This window comes from Ambystoma mexicanum, chromosome 9 (genome assembly GCF_040938575.1).
Source record: "Ambystoma mexicanum isolate Mex_15411 chromosome 9, UKY_AmexF1_1, whole genome shotgun sequence".
In the NCBI taxonomy this organism is placed as follows: domain Eukaryota; kingdom Metazoa; phylum Chordata; class Amphibia; order Caudata; family Ambystomatidae; genus Ambystoma; species Ambystoma mexicanum.
The window spans coordinates 175,695,551-175,705,897 of NC_090931.1; positions in this window are offsets into that span (position 1 = coordinate 175,695,551).

Consider the following 10,347-nt stretch of genomic DNA (forward strand, 5'->3'; position numbering starts at 1 on the left):
GGAACAGGAGCAGGCTCTGGAAGACACAGGAAACAGCAGAAATCCCAGGATCAACACACAAGGGGCTGGGAGCAAACTCAATGCAAGAGCCCTTTGCTCCGGCAGGCATCTGCTTAAATACTGCCCTACCCAGTGCAGAAGCAGGCTTATTAGCAGCACCTGGAGCACCACATCTGAAGGTAATCTGCCACCCCCTGGTCCTGGGAAAGTGAAAGCAGCACTGATCTCTAAGGATTCGGAGGATTGTGGTTCTAAGACTACTGCATAGGAATAGCCAGGGAATGAGAACGGCCATTTGTGCATTATGGGATATGTAGTTTGTGAAATTAAATAAGGATTATGAAGCAAGACACTGATAACAGATTCAAGGTTCAAACAAAATAACTTTATTAACTTAAATGTCAGGATTATTGAAGGCCTAACTTGCCCTATGCTAAGGTGGGATTTCCCTACCTGAATGAAACTAAGGAAAGTCTGAGTCAAAGGGTTCAATTTAAAAGTCTGTCTGTGCCCAACACCTATGCTTGCCCTCACAACTAAAACGAAACAATGGGCCTCATTACAAGTACTCCGGTCCGGAATTAACACTGCCAGTAAAACCATACCAGCACCGTTTCCATGTCCGCCCAATCATGACCCGCGGCCCCGGTAATAGCACCACCCTCAACCGCCACAGCGGAAATAGGGGTCCCGTTAAGTCCGTCTGCACGGAAACACCTCCGTTACCGTCAACACGAAACACCGTGAGCATCACAACTAGCGCGTACACGGAAATACCGGGAAAAAATGGCGTAAATACCGTGATCACGGTGGCGGAACCGCCGCCACCGCGAACATGGCGTTATACACTGCCTGCTGAACTGAATCAGGGCACAGGTGCACCAAATCAGCCCAGCAGGACCTAGCAGGCCACTGGGAGCCCACAAAAGGGCCACGCCCAACACAACATAGAACCATGCAGGCAGCAGGTCTAGTAGCACTGGGACTGGGCCTACTCAACAACAGGCAGCACTGCACATGGTGGCAGTAATGGCGCAGAGGAGGAGGCATAGGCGGAGGAGGTGCAGGCGGCAACCAGCCAACCCTGCAGCTATGGCAAACCCCATTGCCCAGCCAGTCCGACCCCGCCGCCAGCCACCAATACCACGCATCAGGGCCTCACCCTGGAACCTCACCCCAGGACAGATCCACACACTATACCGGCTGGACCGTGCAACAATCCTGCACATCACCGCCATGATTGAGGACAACATCAGCAGCCAAATTGACACCCCCACCGCCATCCCCCCCTCCTGAAGGTTGTCTCAGTACTGCATTTCCTTGGCACTGGCACCTATCAACACACGGTTGGTGAGCTGCATGGCATATCACAACCCTGTTTCTCAAAAATCCTGGTACAGGTACTGGATGCCCTGTTGTGCCATGTGTCGGAACACATAGCCCTACCCCGCACCCTCCCCGAGGTCATTGCCACCAAGTTGGCCTTCCATGCCATAGCAGGCATGCCAAATTGCATAGGCGCAGTTGACTGCACCCACGTTGAGCTGACAGTACCACGTGCAATTGAGGCGGTGTTCCGCAATAGGAAACAGTATCACTCTTTGAATGTCCAGATGGTTTGTGATGCCATGCAACTGATTACACACTGCTGCGCACGTTTCCCAGGATCATCACATGACTCAATGGTACTGCGGAATTCCACGTTGCCACGGTACATGGAACGCTATGCCGGACAAAGCACATGGCTATTGGGTGAGTACAGCTGACGATGCTACAACCCTGTCGAAGTGGTGTGTGTGTGTCCAGCCCAATGAGCATTGTGAGTGTGCCGCTGTGACCGCACATGCATCACCCCCCTTCCATCTACCAAATACACAATGGATGCCAAACATCATGAAGGAAGACATGACAGGGCACCACAATGTGCCCGTGCACACGCTGGCACAGCCAATCCCGTCACTGTCCCATGAACCTTGTGCCACTGCAGACACCCACCCTCAATTGAAACACTGCCTCAAAAGGCACGAGAGGCGTGTAAATGAGACGACGTGTATTTACTACTTCCGTACAGTGAAGTCACTCTGCCATGTGTGGACAGCACTGCACCGTGACATGCACACAAACAAATGTCAGCCGCAGGGCACAGTAAACATGCAAGTTAATGTGTAGGCCCATATTGTCAGGTTTCGTTGGATTTGGATGAATGTGGTGGAATGAGGATATGATTAACATAAAGTATGGTTTGGGCCTTAACTTTCTGTGCAGAGTGTGGAGAGCTTCCCAAGTCAAAATGGAGAATTCCAAAAGGATCAGTGATTGGTCAGAAGTAAAAGAAAGGCATTGTTGGAACATTCTAAACCGCCTTTCATTGTCAGAAGCCCAGCTGGAAGGTCTTATGTTTGAAGCTCTTAAGTTTTAGAAAACTTTAGTTAGACCCTTGTGCCTAAAATTAGTTATTTGGACCAGGAAAGTGTTGGAGATTTAAGAAGAAACTTAGAAAACGTTCCGGTGAAAGAAAGAAGCAAGTTAAGTGAATTCATTATCTTTTATGGAATTTTATGATTTTCAAGCAGGAGTTAAAAATCAAAACCATTAATTAACTTGTTCCTGTTTTTCTTAGTTTTTGTTTATATAGTAGTTCATTTCATTCTTTCAAGAATTTATTTTTGAACTTCTAGAACTGTATTTAAATTAATTGAACTGCGTCACATTTTTTGCACCTGGCAAGTTGGAGTGTGGAGGTCTGTTTATCATTTTAGCGTCGTGTGTTTTTTCGGCCGTATAAAAGTTTATTGAGTATTGTACCTTTTGTCGGTAACAGTGCTTTTCTTAGCGTCGGACTAGCGTTAGAAATCTTACACTGTCTGCGCAAGTGACAGTGTGGTAGCCACGCGACTCCGAGGCGTTATGTTTAATTTACTAACATTCTAACCTGGTGCGTGATCTTCACTGGGCTGCCTCTTCAAGGATTAGTGTCCGGAACTGAGGAATTTCTTCTTTCATGTTTGAACAATTCATATTAAGAAGAGTGGAATACTATTCCTTTACGCATGCGCCCATGCCAGTTTCCTTTTTGAACTCAATTCCTTGTTCATGTGCGCTTCCATTTTAGAAGGAGTAAACAATATCTTCACGCATGCGCATATTCTGGTTAAAGGAACGCTTCTTTTATGAGCGATCTTCTTTGCAAGCAAAAGATCGAATTAATGAACACTTTTATACATTCAGGAAACAAACAATTTTAAATTGAATAGCTAGAGTGTCATTCTTGGAATTTGTGTTGAAGCTAGACACCAATACAACTACATGTATAATATTTCCAGCGGGTTGTTTGGGTAAAAGACAGTTGAACTGCTTGAAGACAAACTCATTAAACTGAGAGAGATTAGCAGTTTTTTGCAAAACCGAATTGAAGAAATTAGTAAGAGCATCTGAGACTCTATTTTTATGTTTTCTTCAGTAGAATTCATACACGTCCTCTATGTTATTCACAGAGGATAATCAGGTATGGTGGCGTGTTTATTTACTTAAATTTATAAAGAGAAGTCAGAGCCAAGGAATTCAAAGGTTAGTGACTAAAGTGAATTTGTTGTTATTTTCACCAACAGGTTGACAGATAAAGAAGCTGAGCAAAACCTGAAGTTTATTATTTTGTCCCATTTTCCCCCTTTCCCTTGGGGGTGCTCTCAACTGAACTGTTTGATACCAGTTAAGAGGTTAGCATCCAAAGGGGACTGCGGGGGTTCAGCAGCTTCCGGGGACAACATCAGATTTGAGAAAGCCTGCCACATATCCAGTTAGCGACATACATCATGATGCCCAAAACATACCTCCATACACTGCATGGTACATATGCATGAATGAATGATGACACAAGAATGCACAGCAGCAGATGAGGACATGATGCCACAAACACTGACATGTTCCCCCATCTACATCCCATGTAGGTGATGCGGGATATGCACTCACGCCATGGATGATGACACCTGTACGGAGACCAAGGAACAGGCATGAAGAGGCATACAATAGGGCACATATCCGCACACGTGGAATGATTGAGAGGACATTTGGACTGCTGAAGGCCCGTTTCCGCTGTCTGAGCAGATCTGGCGGATCACTGCTGCACAGCCCAGTGAAGACGGGTAAAATCACGCTCATATGTGCCATGCTGCACAATATATGCCTGCGCAGGAACATCCCAATGCCACCAGACGCATATGAGGAAGATGGAGATGGGGATGGGGATGGAGATGGGGATGGAGATGGGGATGGGATGGCACCACCTCCCCCTGGGGGTCCACATGATGGCCAGAGAGCACGGGATGCCCTGATTCGCATTTACTTTTGAGTCACAGCACATTCACAGAAATGCACGAACATGGTGACGATAATGAATCAATAGTTGCACTGCAAAATAAATAATCAATGTCCACACATGTATGTCTTGATTAAAAATGGTGATGTATTGATGTAATAACAACAGGGAAGGAGGTGCATTGGTTAGGGAAGCTGTACACCCGGGGCCACCCACCACCCAAACGTGCCCACCCCCACCCAGGACCCATTGTTCAAACCCCCAAAACTACCTACCCCACCACCCAAACATGCCCACCCCTCTCACACCCTTGTAGTCCACATGTGTCCGGCACTGCCCCACACACATGTCATCACTTCCGTGTGCGCTTATGTGCCTGTGCAACCTTTCCCGAGGGACCCGTTAGCCTACTCGAGCGCCTCCTTGGACTGGCAGTAGTGGAGCTGGATGGGGTGGTTGTGTTTGATTGCGCAGAATCTGGGATTGAGGGCATCTGTGCCAGATTTGCCTGTTGGCCAACCAACATGGCCTCTACAAGTCTGGAGGTGTGGTCGTTGCCCTTCCGCACATGGCGTGCAAGGGTTACTATAGTGCTCGACAGGCGACGCACTGAGGCGCTGTAGCTCTCCCTCTGCAGCCTGCATTCCTCTAGCTGCCTCTCCACCAGCTGGGTGAGGGTAGCCTGCTGGTCCTCCATCCGCTGCATGCGGGCATTCAGTTCGGCCATGGATGGGGTGGGCAACCTCATGGGACTCCCCAGTGATGTGGGGCTGAACCCCAGCTCATGGAAGGAGCCCAGGTCTTCAAATGTGGGCATCTCCCCCTGTGGCCCCGCTTCCGAGTGCTCTTGCGGGGCACTGTTATCACTGCAGGCCGCCCCCTCTGCAGTGCTGCTGCCTTCGGTGTTGTGTTGGGTGGCCATGATAGGTCCCCGTGGCACCTGTCTAGACTCAGGCAGTGTGGAGACGGTGGGGACGTCGGTGGTGGTGGTGGGCGGCACATCTGTAGTGGCTGGTAATGTGGCCAGAGGTGCAGAACTGCCGGCAGCATCCTCCTGTGTGGTGGCGGTGGCTTGTGTACTTGCCGGTGCAGATTGGCTGGCCTGTTGTGCAGTATCACTGTCACTTGAAACGGCTGTGGGGACACAAAGGGCATGCAATTAGTGTTGTTGTGGTGGCAGATGGGTGCATCACATGCGTCATTAAGATTGTACATTGAATAGTGTTTGTCACATGCATCTGATTGCTGGTGTATGCATTCTGTGATATTGGTTGCCATGCGGATCATGATGGGTCCTTTGGCCCACACATGCACTGCCTGGAGGGGGGGGTGTTAATGGGTCCTTTGGCCCAGTACTCACAACTGCATAATTACATGTGGCATTCATGTTTGGACTCCTGCCTCAGCCTCCCCGATCCCATGGATTCCCTCTAGGTGGAGGACGCTGCTGCAACGCTCCTCCCATGCTTGCAGCCTCAGTGGGGAAGGGGGTCCTCCGCCTGTCCCACTGCTGCGTTGGCAGTGCGTGGAAATGAGGTTGCGTATCCTCAGCCTCAGGTCGTCCCACCGTTTGTGGCAGTCCTTCACGCTCCTCACTGCCACGCCCACAGCGGTGCACTTGCGTGCAGCTTCGGCCCACACCTCCTTCCTCCGCTGCTGTGTGGCACGCCGTTGGTCGGCGCTGAACAGCATCTCCGCATTGTCCACAATTTGCTCCACCAAGACGGTTAGCTCCGCCTCGCTGAAGTGCTGTTTGCGCTGCCTCTGAGCAGGAATCCTGGCAGACATGCTGGTGGTCCCTTTTGGCTTCTCAGAGTTAGGATTGTGCTGGCTCTGGATGGCAATGGATATGATGGCCGCCTCTCTGTTTCCTGTTTTGGCGATCATGGTATTTCCGGTTCCGTGTCTGTGGCGGCGGAGGCGGAAACGGGTTTTGCGCCACTTGTGGCTGCGTTATTTCCATTTCTGTGGGGATTTCCGTGACGGCGGTAACAACGTTTCCGAGTCCGTGTGGGGCGCGCGACCGACAGCGTGTAATCGGACGGTTTTTCCGCAACCTTGCGGACACGGAAACGTTTTTACCGCCGTCACGGATTTTGCACGGTACCGGACTGGCAGGTTGTAATGAGGCCCAATCTGTAGGGATGTCAATAATGAAAAAATGGTGATTAACATAAAGTTCTGAGCTTCTTCCAGCTCGTAGCTTCCCTTTCAGCTCTGTAAGGGAGGCATGGTATCACAAGTATGACATTGACACAAGAGTTACAAGTTTCAAAACATTTATTCAATTCTTGGGCTTTGGAAAAACTCCTACTTTGCTCTGCAGCTATGCTGGGAGTAGTCTCTACTATCAAATAATAAAGAAAACACAGTCCTAGTCAGTCTTTATCAAATCAAAATGGCCTATACTAGCAGACCTGATGCCTGCCCTATTTCATATACAAAAAGTGTGTGAAGGGGAATGTATATGCAAAGGAAAGTCAGTGCTATAACATAACGTCACAGTTAATAGAAAAGTTCACGTAGGTTCCCCTCTGTCGGTCTCGAACCTTTCAACACAAAAAGTACCTGATTCAACGTCACGTAGGCCTCCCTCAGTTGGGCTCGGAACTTTGCAATCACAGCACTTGCAGGGGTTCCCTTCCCCAAGCTTTATTCACATTCATTAGGGGTTCCCTTCCCCTATCTGGCAACCAGGATGATCCCAGCCCTAACCGACTCAGGTGACTCGCACACCGTTGCCTGCAGCCCCTCTTCTCCTGCTTTAAAGGGAGAGGAGCAGCGCCGCCAGGCAAAGCCGCATTATGGCAAAGGCCTATGGCTAAGGCCTTTGCCACTCTCTGCAGCTCTCCGCTGCTCGACGGCACTGGACGAAGCTCCCTGGCGCCGTCATCAAGGTAAGCCATCCAGCTGCCTCCCATCTACATTCCTAAACGCTCCATTCTGCTCTGCTCGAAACGCACGGCTCAGCACACGTACTATACTATCGCAACGTACTTACACTCCGAGCACAAACTCTCGCAACAAGCGCCTCGGTAGTAGGTGTTGGTGTGATATCTCTCTGGACAATACTACCTTCTGCTCCCCTGGCGCTGCTTGCTATGATCCTAACCCTTTACTACCATCCACACGAGTGCCCAATGTTGCACACTGACCTGGGCCTGTTGCCCCCATTGCATTGAACCTGCCTGTGGTGCCTGCTGACCCCCATTGCATTGAACCTGCCTACTGGGCCTGTTGCCCCCATTGCACTGAATCTGCCTGTTGTGCCTGCTGCCCCCATTGCATTGAACCTGCCTACTGGGTCTGCTACCCCCATTGTATTGAATCTGCCTGATGGGCCTGCTGCCCCCATTCCATCTAATCTGCCTACTGGGCCTTTTGCCCCCATTGCATTGAACCTGCCTACTGGGCCTGCTGCCCCCATTGCACTGACTCTGCATGTTGTGCCTGCTGCCCCCATTGAATTGAACCTGCCTACTGGGTCTGCTGCCCCCATTGTATTGAATCTGCCTGCTGGGCCTGCTGCCCCCATTGCATCTAATCTGCCTACTGGGCCTGGTGCCCCCATTGCATTGAACCTGCCTACTGGGCCTGCTGCCCCCATTGTATTGAATTTGCCTGCTGGGCCTGCTGCCCCCATTGCATCTAATCTGCCTATTGGGCCTGTTGCCGCCATTGTATTGAATCTGCCTGTGATGCCTGCTGCCCCCACTGTATTGAACATCCCTGTGCCTGATGCCCCTGACAAAACCATCATGCCTACGCATGACCCCATGGCTTCCTCAGCCACGGCCCAACTGACCTCCACCCTTAAGTGTGCCCTAATAAATGCCCGCTCAGTTCCTGCACATGCCCTAGACATTCATGACTTAATTCTCAAAAACAACACTGACCTCCTTATTATCACTGAATCCTGGCTGAATGACTCATCAGGTCCTACCCTCTCCCTAGCCATCCAAGGCGGATACACCATTTACAGGCAGAGGCGGGGGAGTAGCCCTCATCGTCAAAGACAACCTCACTATTAGGAGGTCTAAAGGTGAACTTGGCCACAGCTGTGACTACCTTCCCCTCAGAATCTATCTCTCCCCCAACCACACCTTGACCCTTCATATTGTTTATCGACCTCCGGGTCCTATCGCAGAATTCCAGGAATCCCTCATCCAAGCACTTTCAGCGAACTTAAAGAAAAAATCCAAAGTCCTTCTAACAGGTGACCTTAATTTAGGCCTGAACGATCCTAATGACGCCCACACGGCCGCTCTAAATAAAGCCCTCTCCACTCTCGGATTCTTGCAAACCATCTCAAATCCTACCCTCATCAAAGGAAGTTCTTTAGACTGGGTTGCCCACCACAACTGCCCAGTGCTAATCACCGGAAACTCTCCTGTCCCGTGGACAGACCACCACCATATCCAATTTGACCTGGACACATCTAAAGGGCCCCCTAAACCCACCATCTCTCTTCCTGCAGCTCTCGCCAGAAGCTCCCGCCTACTAACTGTAGAAAGGATCATGCCCTTCCTTGAGGTACCGGCTCTCCAAGCCTCCTGTTAGGAAAGATTTCATAATTGTAGGTAATTTTCCTTCCATGTGGCAACCCCTAAACTTTTTGCTGTTGTTTTAACCTTGTTCTTGACTTTGCCAGAGAAGTACAGCCTTCTGCCGCACTTCTCTGGGCTTTCGCTCCTTTCTTACGGGGAAACTGACATGCCCTTAAGACAGTCAGTACCGGGGAACGCTGTTTCCCGTAGTTTCCTTTATCATGTTGCGGCTTTAGTGCAACATGACACAAGAGGGCACTGTAAGCTAAGTTACAGCTCTCTTGGGTCTCTAGCCTTCTACAGACCCTAGATACTCTTTTAGGATGGTATTTTGATCGGTGCAAGTCATTCAGGGACTGGAATGGTGGCAGCGATCGTTTTGTTTATTTTGAGCTCCTTTTGGCGTTCTGAGCACGTTTTTCGCACTGAACCCAAAATGGTGGCCTGGCTCCCAAAATGGCCAGACCACGAGGCTCCTTTGTCCTGTCCACTGACCGTCTTGCTCCCTTCACCTTCCCCAGGTCGGGCGACCCGGGGCCTTCCTTATTTGGGCATGTACTTTCCCGCAAACGTGGTTGCTTTCGCGGGCTTCTACATGTCGTTTGTGTGCCTCGAGGGTGTGGGCTGGGATGTCTGGTCCCAATACACATCCTGGGTGCCAGAGAGTCTAGGGTGGTGTGAATGCCTGGGACCACCGTGGTCCGTGATTGGTCCACGTATGGTATGTGTGTTGATAAGCTGATCTCCCATTGGCTCCCCTCCGTTTTGGCGCGAAGGGAACCGTGGATAAGAGGGAGCTGGAAACACCACTACCATGTCGATCTCCTAAGTTCTCACGAACTAAGGAATACAGGAGCCAAGTATCCTGCAACCAAGAGGCTGGACCGAGGAATCGCTGGTGACCCGCTGAAGGAATCCTCCTTTGCACTGCTGTCGTCCTGTGAAACCCTTTCCTCCTTGGATCGAACCAGAAGGCCTGTACTGGTGCTTCGACCTTTGGAATAGCAGGAACAGCTATTCCCGGCGACTTCATCATCTCCTGCCAAGTAAGCCTTCGGAAGCGTCTCTGGGCCATCCAGTTGACTGACCAGCTTACAAGGGAGTCCTGCTCTGTAACTGCCGCCAGGTTGTGTTGTATTTCGAGTCCTTGTCACTCTCCCACGCTTCGTACACTTGGCGTTCCCAAGTCTGAAGGGAGGAGTGTACATTTGGCTTGAATACACACGGCCGCTCCGTTGTCCTGCTGCGGCAACAAAACTGTGCTGGTTTCGTCGATTGGGACGTCTTTTTGCTCTACACGACTACGAGGCGTTCCCTGCTCTTCTGAACCTGCCAGCTGCTGAAACTAACGTGGAGAAGCCTAGGTCTGCTTGCTTCGGGGACCGGTGAGTAGTTTAGCTAGGATCTGGTCGCCCTCCTGCAGTATCCCATTGCTTTTCCCTGCTGTGTAAAAACAGCCCCCTTTTGGCCGTACTCGCGCTCTGC